General features: G+C 39.3%; 1 long non-coding RNA gene across 5 annotated transcripts in view; it reads right to left on the reverse strand.

Annotated features, from left to right (window-relative positions):
- LOC147579027 (uncharacterized) overlaps positions 1–14128 on the reverse strand; it is a 166505-nt gene that overhangs the window by 48860 nt on the left and 103517 nt on the right. The window contains exon 4 of one of the 5 annotated variants that reach the window (XR_015253479.1): positions 8446–8657. The exons of the other annotated variants lie outside the window; for them this stretch is intronic. This is a non-coding gene — a long non-coding RNA (uncharacterized LOC147579027). The remainder of the gene's footprint in view (positions 1–8445; positions 8658–14128) is intronic. 5 annotated transcript variants of the gene reach the window in all.

The following is a 14128-nucleotide window of genomic DNA, read 5'->3' on the forward strand; positions in this document are numbered from 1 at the left end:
AGCCCTGACACAGGAATAAACATGCAGTTTAATAAACTAGTGTGACATTTTATGCAATGACTCTGGGCCTGGACAAGACATAAAGATGGAATGAATTAGTTTTAACATTGAAGATGTTAAGGGGTTGAGTTTGGTATATATTTTGGAGATCCAACCAACAAGACTTGTTAAGACATGTGAGGATATGAGGAAAAGAGAAGTGTCTAGGTTTTGACTTAAGTAACTGGGTAGGTGGAGGTGCCATTTGCTGAAATGTAGAATATCGAGGAGAGTTCTCTTTGGAATTTATTTGTTATACTTGGAATTTGATAAATATATAATACACCCAAGAAGAAATGTCAAGCTGCAAGTTGAATATATGAGTATAGAATTCAAGAAAGGCCAGGAGTAGAGCTTTCATCCAACCCTTTTTTGCTGCAGGCTATTTTGTTCTGCATCAACTTAAAGTTCAGAACTGTGGCCATCTGCATCAATCTGATACAGCTAGAAGGGCTAAGAACTGAGGCCACCTGTGTCAACATGACTTAGCTATTTGTTCCAGGAAACTTTGCCCAAAGAAGATAAAACCACGAGCCAATAAATAACTTCACTGTTGGCTTTAGGAAATCCCTGCAAATGAGTTTATCTGAGACAACGTCTCCCTTATCAAACCGTGGTTTATTTATCACTTCAAGATTCACACCTCACTATGCCCACCAACCCTCAACTATCATTTCACAAACTTGCCCAATCCCAATCTGGCCCTGACTTTGTGATACCTGTCATAACTCCCGTGAGTCCAGACTTCCCAAATCCTATACCATCCTTCTCTGACTCCTCCCTCTTGATTCTGTAAAGGCACTGTTCTCCCTGACCCCAGTGACTTCAAATAAACTGATGTTTGCTTGTTAACAGTTTGTCTGCTTGTATTTTGAGGAATTCAAGATTTGTTGCTATTTTTGCTTCCTGCCTTTATAGTAGGTGTCAGTCCTATAAACAACTGTTTACCCACCTGCTCTGAAAGTCACAATTAGCAAAATGGATTTCCAAAGCGGGGAGGACTCTTAGACACTTATTCTAATCTATTGATTTTACAAATGGGAAAACTGAAGCCAGAGAAATTGTGACTTGTCTAGTGTTGCAGATAGTAGCTGCTAGATCTTAAGACATATAATTCTCAGTCTGGCACTTTTCATGAAAGAATACATAAGCTCATGCTGAGCAAGATGAAATAAACTTTATTTTTATATTTTATTATCTATAAACTTCCTAGCAGGTAAGAGAGAAGTCTGGTTGTTCTCATCTTTGTTCGTGGTTGTAATGCTTTTGCACTACTTGCCAGGCTGGCTTAGGCACCAAGTACTTGCATTTATAAAGATATAAGTAAATTTTAATTTGCATTTACCAAAAATCCAGATATTAAAACGTTCATTAATCAACAGAAAGATGAAGAAACATCAGCTCCCAAGCCATACAATTCCTGACGTAGCTGCAGTTTTCTCATAATCTATATACAGAACAAAGGAGAAAAAAAAAACAACTAAAAAAACTCCATTTGCCAAGTTAACAAAATATCCTTCTCAAAGGATAGGATTTGCCATGTAAAATATTTAAGAAATTAGAGCTTTTTGAATACTCAAGATACAGAGTCTCTTTGAAGAAGCTGAAATATACAAATGTGTTATGGGTACACCTTACCATTTTGACTCAATCTGGTAAATGTGGAAAATCATGAACATATTCTGAAATAATACTATACCAATGCAGTGGATACCAATGGCATTCTTTTCTCCTTATTGCTTTATTTCAGAAATTATCTCTGCTGAAGTAGTCCATAGTGTGACAGTGGGAGCAGATCCCTAGTGACCCCATGCCTCCATGGTTTCATGCCTCCATGCCCTTGCCATAGTGATGGAACTAGATAGAGGTGAACACCTGTCTCATGTTGGGCTAACGGGCCAATGAAGTGTAGACCTAAAACGTCAAATCAGCCACTCACTGCCTGAATTAAAAATGCACAGGGGCGCCTGGGTGGCGCAGTCGGTTAAGCGTCCGACTTCAGCCAGGTCACGATCTCGCGGTCCGGGAGTTCGAGCCCCACGTCAGGCTCTGGGCTGATGGCTCAGAGCCTGGAGCCTGTTTCCGATTCTGTGTCTCCCTCTCTCTCTGCCCCTCCCCCACTCATGCTCTGTCTCTCTCTGTCCCAAAAATAAATAAACGTTGAAAAAAAAAAAATGCACAAAACTCAGGAGTTACTGTTAGCTGTGTTCTACCATCTGCCCCAAGGAGCAAAGAGGACACATTTTTGCTTGGGTGTTCTACAGTGTCTCTGGGCCCAAGTATAAACGGTGGTTAAAGCTATTCAAATCAATCCTCACTTATCCATCTTAATTGCCAAATTGATACTAGACAGTTAAAAAGAAGAAGAAAAAAAGGAATTGAGAAGGAAACAACATCAAATCCCTGCCCTACCCCTATGCCCTGAAACCAAGGCAGTAAACTATCATTTGTACATTTTCCCACATGCCAGGCATTATTCTAAGCATTTTATATGCATTGTCCTATTTAGTCCTTACTACAATGCTATGAGAAAAGTACTTTTATTATCCTCATTTTATAGACAAAAAAACCACTGAGGCATAGAAAGTCTACAGAGATAGAGATATAGCTATATACAGATACAGTTAAATATAGATACACAGAGATATAGACTCTATATCTATAACCTGGGGTCATAAACATGACATTATACTGCCTTGTATTAAGGGAAAAACCTGGTCAGTTTTGCTTTGTAGATAGCCTTCCCTGGGGAAATAGACCATAAACAAATAAAGTAAAATACATGGAATGTCAGGTGATGACGACAAGAGCTATGAAGAAATAAAAAGCAAAGGAGAGGACAGGGAGGGCTAGAGGGCAGAGCTAGTGGGCAGTTATAATTTTACATACAGGAGTTAGGGAAGGCTTCACTGAGAAAGTGATATTTGAACAAAGACCAGAAAGTAGGGAGACAGCAAGCATTGCAGATGCCTGGGCAAAGAGCCTTCCAGGCAGAGAGATCAGGAGTGCAAAGACCTCTAGGCGAGAGTGTGCTTAGTATATTCAAGGACAATCAAGGAGCCATGAACAGTAAGGAAGTGAAAATGGGAGATGATGTCCAGATTCTGATAGGGATCGGAGGTGGCTACTCTAAGGACTCTGGTCTTAACTCTGAGATGGACAGTCACTGCAGGGTTTGGAGCAAAGGAGTGACATGATCTGACTTGTGTTTTATACAAATTGTCCTGAATGCCATGTTGAGAATAGATGAAAAGGGCAAGTCCCAAAATAAGGAGGTCAGTTAGGAGGCCATTATCTAAGCAAGAGACAATGGCCACTTGATACCGGGTGGTGGCAGTAGTAGTGGTGAGAAGGGGTGGGAGTCTTGACACATTTTCAAAGTACAGCCAACAGGGTTTGCTGATGGGTTGAATGTAAGAGAAAGGAGTCAGGGTGGTGATGAAGCATGACTCTAGTTGCTCACCCAAGCAACCCGAAAGGTGAAGTTGCCTTGTGCTGAGACGGGTAAATCTGTGGGAGGAATAGGTTTAGGAGGTGGTGGGGGAAGATCAGGACCTTAATTTTGGACACGTTAAGTAGTCAGATGTGTCACTTAGATTTCTAAGAGGAGACACTGAGAAGGCAGTTGGATATACAGATCTAGGGCTCAAGGGAACAGTCTGGGCTGAAGAAGTTAATTTAGGAGTCTTCAGTGAAGGGACTATATATAAAGTCTTGAGACTAGATGAAAACGCCTAAGCGTGAGTGTAGATAGAGAAGAGATTTGAGGTCTGAGCTCCGGGGTATTCCATCTGAAACAGGACATCAACACTAACGGAATTACGAAAATATGCAGGACGTTATGGGAAAAGACCACATTACTTTTCAAAGGCATAAAGCTTTAGTGTTGTTCAGCTGCATAGCTGGGGCAGTTCTCCCTAACAGGATGAGGCAATTTTATAAGCACAGAAAGAGGGACAGAAAGAGGGAGTTGTGGTTACACTGACATCTGTACTGTTTTATCCCAGCTTCTTCCTCCAGAATTAAAAAAGAAGAAAGAAAGAATCATGTAAATTACTGAAACCAAGGTCAGAAACATCTGTGCTGGAACAGATGCTTTGGTTGTACAAATGAGGTCCTGAGATAGACTTTCCCACCGGTAAACATCACTTAGATCTAACACTATCAATGCAGCAAATTACAAGACTGAAAAATGTTCACCTTGTCTGATCTTTTTCAGAATGGTTTCAGTATAGGGTTGATGAGCGTATGTATACATTTTATGTGGGGTAGGATGCAGAAGATAGATTTAAATGGGTGATTCGAAAGTGAGAAAGTGGAACTCGAAAATACAGACTTCATCTTTCAAAAGCTTATCTACATGGTAAGAATAATTTTCAAAAAGAGTAAAATCAAAACTCTCATATAGATACGAAGTGAAGACAGGTAAAGATTATTATATTAATAATATTGGATTACATTATATTAATGAGGAAACTGTAATGTTACAACCAATCTTCAGTCAGAGATCCACAAATTTATGTGGAGTAAAAGAATATTGAAATGAATTTAACAAATGACTGCAAAACTGGCTTTTTTCCATGGAATTGGGGGTGGTGGAGTTGGGCGGTAGGGAAGAGAGGGGCTGTCTGTCTTTCCACTGGACAGAAGTTATTTGTGTGTCTATAGACACACAAATTAGTCACATAGCACATAGCAAGAATTAGTCACATAGCAAGGTGACTAGAGAGGCCAGGAAACCAAGTCAAGAAACTCCATCAGAGTTCACTTGCAGGGCTCATATAGTTGAGTGCATTCCCCTGAGACTAGAGGACAGGAAGGAAAGTACAAATACAGGAAAGTAGTGGGTTTGGAAAAAAGTAGAGATAGTTGACATATGATGGTCTCAGTCTTACTAATGAAACAGTGGTATCATTGTTATTAAAAACCATAATTCATTTAGAAGGCAGGGAATCTGGTATAACACTCTAAGAATAATTGAAGTCTAAATTTTAATTCTGAGTTTCTTGGTAGCAAAGGCAAAAGTGGAAAGGTGGCAATTATGTAATTCTGAGTGGTAAACAAGAAGAAGAATGCACGTTTTTCTGGAAATACAGGTTTGACTGCTGAGGCTAAGAAGGCTGTGAGCTATGTCAGGGAAGAGGGTGAAGGTTCAGAAGTCGCTAAGCAGATTGCGAGATGGAATTGACTAAAGACAAGTTCAAGAATTTTTAAGCTATGTTGTGGGGCTTCAGGGGTCAGAGATGCGTGCATTTGGAGTAAATCTGGAATATAAATAAACTCTTCCAGGAAGCCTTCCCTGGTAACTATGGGCAGGGCTCAGATGTCTTCTGAGCCCTTGTAGGACGCCGGGGTCGGCCTCTTTGTGGTAGTCAGCACCTCGCTCTACTCTTTCTTCTCTGTTTCTCTCTCCCAAACTCCAAGAAGGCAGCAGGTATAGTTTCATATTTCTGGTGCCTAGTGCAGTTGGCTGACACTAGTGGATCTCAGGGAAACTGCAAGTGCCAGGAAGGAGAGAGAGAAAATGTCTTAGCTCATCATTAGGGCTGCTATAAAAGAATATCATAGCCTGGGTAGCTTATAAAAAACAGAAATTTATTTCCGTTCTAGAAACTGAAGTCCAAGATCAAGGTGCTGGCAGATTTGGTGTCTGGAGAGAACCTGCTTCCTGGCCATCTCCTTGCTGCATCCTCACATGGCGGAAGGGCAAGGGAGCCAGCTATCTGAGGGTTTTTTTGAGCAGCACTGATCTCATTCACAAGGACTCCACCGCCATGACTTAATCACCTCCCAAGGGCCCCACTTCCTAATAATACCACATTTGATAGTACTTTTCAACAACTGAATCTGGGGGGGAACATATTCAGTCTATAGCAGAAGATATGAACACAGACTGTTTAATTGGGTATACAGGGTAAGGAATGGCTCTCTCTAGGGCATTAAGCGTGGAAGAGGCCAGCACTCACTGGGCATTCTTGGGCACTCCGTGTGCCCTCTTGCCTTACTCATCTTGCCTCAGACTTGATAATATCAAGAACCAGTTACCTTCTCACAGAAAGATATGATGAGAAGCAGTTGCAGCGAGAGCAGGACTTACATGCAGCTTGGGGGCACTCTACCCTGCTACTTGATGCTTTAAATTCTAGTTAAGGGTTAAATGAAATCCCTTACATTTATTTTTTGTTCTGCTTTATAACTCTTTTCCTATCAAAATAATATGCTTTTATTGTAGGGAATTAGCAAAATACAGAAAATGACAAAGAAAAAATAAAATTTCTACCACCCAGGTATGAGTACTATTAACATTTTCCTGTATTTTTTGTCATTCACTTTTCAATGCATTATATGTGTAGTTATTTCTTTACAAAATTGGGATTGTGGCGCATATATATATATATATATATATAACTTTATATTGTTACAGATATTACAGCCCTATATAATCATATATTGTTTTGTTTCTTAAACTTATATTCTAAAATGTTCCAGGACCAAAATGATTTTTATGGACATATAATATTTATCTTATTTAATTATTCTTCTATTGTTAAGCATTTAGGGTGCTTATAATTCTTTTTTACTTTTAAGTGATGCTTTGATGAATGTCCTTGTTCAAAAAATACTTGACCATACCCTGATTATTTTCTTAGAATAAATTCCTGTAAGTGGAATTATTGAAATCAAGGGTATAAACTTTTAAAGAACCCTCTTAAGGCAAGTAGCTCCCAAGACGCTTGCTTCAGTTAATACTTCCATCAGAATGTTTAAGAGTGTCCATTGCCCTGCATCCTAAGTGTCGAGCATTTACAATAAAAAAATATATAAGGAAGGCACTAACGTCAGCATGGAGCATCAGAATACTATTGCTCCCAATATAATATTATTTTCACTAATCTGCCTTCATTCTGGGAGAAAACAATAGTGGAGTTTTTCAGTCTAAATATAAATGGATTATACTAGCACAGTGTTACATGCTAAAATTAAAATTCAGACCAAAAATGATCTTATTTTTACAAAAGTCTTGCTTTCAGAAAATTCAGGTACAAAAGAAAATAGAATATCAATTTAAAACATATTTAAGAGAAATATCTTGCAACACGCACTTGAACAAAAATTTTTTAAGTATGTATAATCTCCAGTAGAAAGCACGTATGGTTCAGGAACTGAAATGTGCAAATTAATTCCATGTGCAATCACAGGAAGAATCGTTTCATGTTATGCTTTAACGTGGAGGAAAAAGAGAAAAATGCTTGTTTTCCTTTGGTAGTTTATATTTTATTACTTGTGCCAGGTTCTTTATGTACATTATCTCTGATACAAATCTCAACACGGAAGATTTTGTTAACTTTTTTTTAAGCATTTAAAAAAATTTTTTTTAATGTTTACTTATTTTTGAGAAAGGGAGAGAGACAAAGAAAGAGGGAGGCACAAAATCCAAAGCAGACTCCAGGCTCCGAGCTGTCAGCACAGAGCCGGACATGGGGCTCAAACTCATTAACCACAAGATCATGACCTGAGCCAAAGTCAGTCACTTACCGACTCAGCGACCCAGGAGCCCCTAACTTTTTTTTTTTTAAGTAGGGTCCACGCCATTAGTGGGGCTTGAACTCATGACCTCGAGATCAAGAGTCACATGCTCTACAAGCTGAGCCAGCCAGGTGCCCCCAAGGAAGATATTTTGGTTCTGATTTCACAGATAAGGAATCAGGCTGAGAGAAGTAAGAAACTTGTAGGCCAGTATTTGAACCGAGGATTGTCTGATTCCAGAACTTCCGCCAAGCTAGAGTGACTCCCAGAAAGATACAATAAGGTTTCATGCGAGAGAAAGTGATGGAGATCCTGACCCTCAGCTAGTGACAAAAGGGACTGATGATACAAAACCATCAACATCCCTCTCTGGTGGCCTGAAGTGGAAATGTGAACAAGTTAACTCTTTCGTTATTTTTGAACTTTAATATGTTGTAAAATTAGCATTGAACTGCTTTTATTCATGAAATTATAAGGAGAGAACAAAAAAGAAAAACGAAAGAAAAGTTTTTAAAAAGGAAAAACGAATAAAGAAGAGTAAAGATCAGCCCTTGTAGTACTGAACAATCCACAACAACCTAGACAGTGTCTAGGTGCTGAGTGGGGTAGGGTAATTTTGAAGCCATTTCAGTATATTTGGAGACTAGAAAGCAAAGGAATGGTGGTTTTAGAATCAGGCTCAGCTGGGGAGTTAGCTGGATGGTCCCACAGGGCACTGAGCCATCTCTCTTTTTCTGTTTTTGCCACCTGGCCCCCACCCCAGAGATGTGCCTGCCTCACAGGCAGGCAGTTGTGTTTGTGGGTCAGGACATCCCTCTCTTGGACAGGCAAATCCTTAAGCATTTTTGTTCCCTTTCTTTTTCAACCTTTTTGCTGTACCTGCCTTCTATCCCCCAACAGTGTGTTATTGGTCTTTCTTCAGATGGGTCTGCAAGCACTTGACTGGAGGCAAGCTATGCTGGACAGGCAGTGTGGTATCCTGCTTGAGAGGATATTAAATGCTCCCACATCAGGCTTCCACTCCTGTATGAGCTTGGACAAGTTACTTGATCACTCTTTGCCTCAAGTCTCCTCATCTGTAAAATGGGAACCTGTACAGAAAATATTTATGAAATACTTACTGTTTGCCAAGAATCATTTGACTCTCTTGAGGATAGAGCAATTAGCAAAACCGAGAGTTTATTTTCCAGTGGGTCAGACACACTTTAACCAAATATATACTATAATGGTAGATATTAAGTATAATGAAAAAATAATAAAGGAAGATAAAGAGACGAGAGTGACAGAGCAATATTTTAGTTAGGTAGTCAGAAAAGACCTCTCTAAAGAAGTGGTGTTTGAGCAGAGACATGAAAAAAAGTGAATGAGTCATGCTATAGATCTAGGGGAATAAGAATAGTAGGTGCAAAAGCCCTAAGTAAGGGCAAACTAAGAGCACAGTGCAAAAGTCCAGTGTGGTTTAAGTGGAGTCGGTGGGAGAGAGTAGCTAAGGGCCAGATCATCCAGGGCTTGTAGGTCTTGGTAAGGGCTTTAGATTGACTCTAAGTGTGATTAGAAGTGTATCAGTTAAGTTTCAGTCACAGGAAAAAGAAAATACTGTCATTATTTAATGAGAACGGGATTTGGGTGCTTATAAAACCATTAAAAAGGCTATAAAGCAAGCTGTAAGCTGATCTTTAGGAATGAGATTCAGAACACTACCCCCAAAGGAGCTTGCCAGAAAAGCTACTACCTCTGTCACTATCAGAAAGATGGGCAATCAAGATTTTGCAAAGGAACTGACAATTTCAAGAACAGATGCTGTGGCTGTGACCCCCAGGAAACAGGTAGCCTTCATTGCTGCTACCACAACCATCTCTTAACACCCACACCAATTCAAGCATGGTCTCTGTGACCACAGTCCAAGCAGCCAGAACATGACTCTACTGCCCCTCCACCCTCCTAATCTGTCCTATGTGTCCAAGTCTGCAACAGAGTCTAAGAAACTTGCCTTTTAGTTTTCCACTCCCTGCAGTATGAGAAAGCACACTGGAAGACTGGAATGGATGCTGGAGGCCACTAGGAGAGTAAGAAGGATGAATGATGGGATACAATGTGTCTTACACTTTATAGCAGGGTCACTCTCATTTCTACATAGAGAATGCACTCTAGTTGATAAATGGAAGAAGTAGAACAGTTAAATGGCTACAGCAGTAGATTAGGTAAGAGATAGAGTGGGAACCACAAAAAACTAAGAAATTGTGAAATTATATATTTTGTAGGTAGAGCCTATAAGACTTGCTGATGCATCTAAGGTATGATGAAAGTAAGGAATTGAGGACATCTTCAGGATTTTGATATGAACACCTGGATCAATAGTAGTGATGTGTACAGAGAACATTGGGAAAGATATGAATTAGGAGAAGAAAACACTCCTATTTATCTCAAGCAATGCAGAAGAGTATAAAATTCTTAAGAGCAGTAGCTGGCACACAGTAAATGTTCAACTGATATCAACTATTCCCTTTCATTAAGATAATGTTTTTGTCTAACCCCTTGAAGTTGAGATCACCAAGGTTGAAACTGATATCTCTGCATGGTAGTCATATCTTCCAGGCAGAGAGAGACAGTGAAATGCCCAAAATCTGGTATCCTGGGCTAGCTACTTCCCAAAGCCACAGCAACCACCATTAGGTTGCAAAATCATTCAGTATTTCTTTCTGGAGCTGTGTATGTAAGCTCCAATGGAATTTAGTACTCAAGCTGAATCAAGATTATTCCTTATGCCTGGATTGGAAGAAGGCCTGGGAGAGGTTGGTCTCCTTTCCCATGGACCAGGAGGACAGGATGCACTCCCCCATGTCCAGTTTATGGCACTAGCCACATGGAGTTCCATGAGCATTAATTCACAGAAACTCTTAAATGGAGTTCAAAAAGAGGAGACTCCAAAAAGAGAAATACAAAGACAAAAGGAGAACCCCAAAGGCGGGGGGAAGCACACAAATGCAAGGATATATTTCCCCACAGGATCTCAATAATAGCTAACCTAATTACTAAACACTCCATGGGAACCTTATTCTGAGAGATTTTCTTATAACACCTGTTTAATCTTCACAACAAACTCTAAGGTAGAGTTATTATCCTCATTTAATGGACGAGGAAATTGAGGAATAGAAAAGCTAAATAACATGCCTAAGGCCATACAGTTAGTAAGTTGCAGAGATGGGATTCAACTTAGGCTAACTGATTCAAGACCTCATGGTATTAAATATAGCCTATCCAATTACACCTTTAGCCAAGACCTAGGTCAATACTGGGGATGGGTTGCATTGACAGATAAAGGCGGGATATAGCAGTCATTTTTGTTGGGAAGCCTGTAGGCTAATCTAGTTAGAAGTGTGACACTGTGAGTAAGAAATGATTTACAGACCCCTTTTATACTGGTCAAGGTAAAACTAGCCACTGCTAGTAATAAACAAACCTCAAAATGTTAGCTTAAACACAATAAAAATTTATTTCACATGTGCATGAAGCCCAAAATGATTGCTTCTGATAGCTGATGACTCTCCTTTAAGAGCCAGCCCATCTTATGTCTTTCATCTTCAACACATGACTTCCAAACTAGTGTTCATCTCCATCAAACTACAGAAAAGGAAAAGACCACGGGGTGAGGGGGAGTCTTATGGGCCAGTTCTGGAGGTGGCATACATCACTTCGATTCACATTTTATTGGCTAGAACTCAGTCACCCACCTGCAACTAACTGCAAGGGAGACGGGGAAATGTCTAGCTAAGTGCCCAGCTAGCCTGTCTACCACAACTGATTTCATTCATTACATGATTTCTCTCAATTTTACTCTCAAAAGAAAACTGGAAATTTCATTTGAGGATAACCTTGCTTTTTTCCCCCATGTAAAATTTACATTCAGGTCAAATATACCATGTATACCAAGTTCTACATTCATTTCTTGAAGCTTTTAAAGTAAATAGCTCTTCTCTGATAATGTAGTCCATAACTTTTTCCATTACTTCCTTTTTCACTACTTTAATAGGGCATTATATCTTACAGAAAGCTGTAAAGCTTTCACGTTTATAAAGACTCCTTTAAACCTTAACTGATAAAATGTTTACAATGTTATCATGCTTGCTTAATTTACTGATGCCTAAAATTTTATGTCCTGATGTAGACAAGTATATAACGATGTCATTTTTACCCACAGAAATTTACAAATTAACGAAGACGATCAGGTGCTAACAAAGGTTGTAATGATGGTATTCTTATAGAAAACTCATTAAATTTTGCTTAAATGTTCAGGAATATTCTTTTATTTTCTCCAAGTTTCAAAGCGTCCCCTGTTGTTACATATATTTTAACTTTGTTTTTCACTAATGATTCTGCCTCCAATTCCAATGCGTGGTAATTTTCCCAATACCATCAAGTAATTCTCCAACACCAGCAGGGTGTCCTATAATTCAACTCAATTATGACACCATCTACCTGGAGATAGCATCAGATCCCATGGGTTAAGGGCTCAGTCTCACAAGACTGTCTTTCCTCCAACTCTAGATGCCAATTGCAAGTCCAGGTTGTTACCTGTAACTAATGACCCCTCCTTTGGTTCAATTAATTTACAAGAGCAGCTCAGAACTCAGAGAAACATTTTATTCACTAGATTACAGGTATATTATAAAAGGATATAACTCAGGAATGAGTTGGAAGAAATGCATAGGGCAAAGTATGGGGAAAGGGCATGAAGCTTCCATGCTTTCTGAGAGTGCTACTCTCCTGGGATCTCCACATGTTGACCAACCGTGGTAGCTTTCTTTTTTTTTTTTTTTTTTTTTTTAATTTATTTTTGGGACAGAGAGAGACAGAGCATGAACGGGGGAGGGGCAGAGAGAGAGGGAGACACAGAATCGGAAACAGGCTCCAGGCTCCGAGCCATCCGCCCAGAGCCTGACGCGGGGCTCGAACTCACGGACTGCGAGATCGTGACCTGGCTGAAGTCGGACGCTTAACCGACTGCGCCACCCAGGCGCCCCCCGTGGTAGCTTTCTGAACTCTATCCTTTTGGGTTTTTACGGAAGCTTCATTACATAGGCAATTGATTAAATCATTGGCCTTTGGGGACTGAACTCAACCTCCAGCTTCTCTTCCCTCCTAGGAGGTCAGCAGGGGATGGGGGAGACTGATAGTCCCAACCCTTTAATAACATGGTTGGCTCCAGTGGAAACCAGCCTCCCTTCTTAGCAGCTTTCCCAAAATTACCTCATTAACATAACAAAGCCTATTTTTTATTGTTCTCATTATTTAGGAAATTCCAAGGATTTTGTGCTAGAAATGGCAAGACCTAATACAGTATATATTTTTATTATAAATCACAATATTATATTTACTTATTAAACTAATTACAGTAAGACTAGAAAATGGACATAAAACAAAAAAGGCCAATAGTTTCATTTAATCCTCCCACTTCAACCCGAAGTGGGAAGTAATGTCTCCTTCTCCTGCTCTTCCGTAGCACTTTACCTGCATTTCTCTTGACAACTTAATACACTCTTCTTGCCTCATTTTGTAGTTATTTATTATATGTCTTATATACTGTTACTGTTGTTACTTCTTTTAAGGAAAAGGATCCCGTCTAATTCTCTGTAGTGTTTTCCACATAGTATGAGCACAATAAAAAAGACTGATTTAAACTCTTATTTTTTATTGTAGCTACAAATGTTTCTAAAAACATTGAACTACATGAAAACATTTTCTCTTAGCACTGCCAAAATACCCATTCATCCCACAACAACTAAAGCTACAATAAAAATTAGTGAGTAGCAAGTCATAAACAAGCCATTATAGTGCCAAGAGCTAAAGTACATTTATGAATAAAGAATGAAATTAGGGCTAAAGAGAGTCACTACATCTTAGAAAAATCAAAGACAGTGGGACAAAGAAATTGACATTTAAAATTTTAAGTTGGAGAGATGGGGGGAAAATTCCAGGCATAGAAGACAATGTAAGAAAAGTCAAGGGACTATGCTGCAATAGACATTTAGGAAAAACAAAAATCTCAGATGGTAAGAGGCTTCACATTCATCTTCAATACTTCAACCAATAATCATTGAGTGATATTTTGCTGGGTATAATCAAATTGCAATTAAAAAAGCATTGGGTTTATTCCTTTTTTTCTTCTTTTTAATTTATTTTTGAGAGGGAGAGAAAGTGCAAGCAGGGGAGGGGCAAAAGGGGACAGAGGGTCTGAAGCAGCTCTGTGCCGACAGCAGAGGGTTAAACTCATAAACCTTGAAATCATGACCTGAGTCAAAGTCGGATGCTCAACCGACTGAGCCACCCAGGTGCCCCAGAAACTCACTGGGTTTATTCTTGATAAGCTAAAAATCCTACTAAAGGATCTTGACTCCAAATGGGAAATTGTCCATTCCACTAAATCCTCATGTTTTCATATTTATTGCATACCCACATACTTAATTGGGTATGAATTCTCTGGTGTTACATAAAAAAAATATGAACAAGAACCAAAGGTTTTCCCACACTCATTACATTTATATTTTACTCCTGCATGATTTCC

The sequence above is a fragment of the Puma concolor genome, chromosome B4 (assembly GCF_028749965.1).
Source record: "Puma concolor isolate L17-30 chromosome B4, mPumCon1.1.hap2, whole genome shotgun sequence".
NCBI classification, from domain to species: domain Eukaryota; kingdom Metazoa; phylum Chordata; class Mammalia; order Carnivora; family Felidae; genus Puma; species Puma concolor.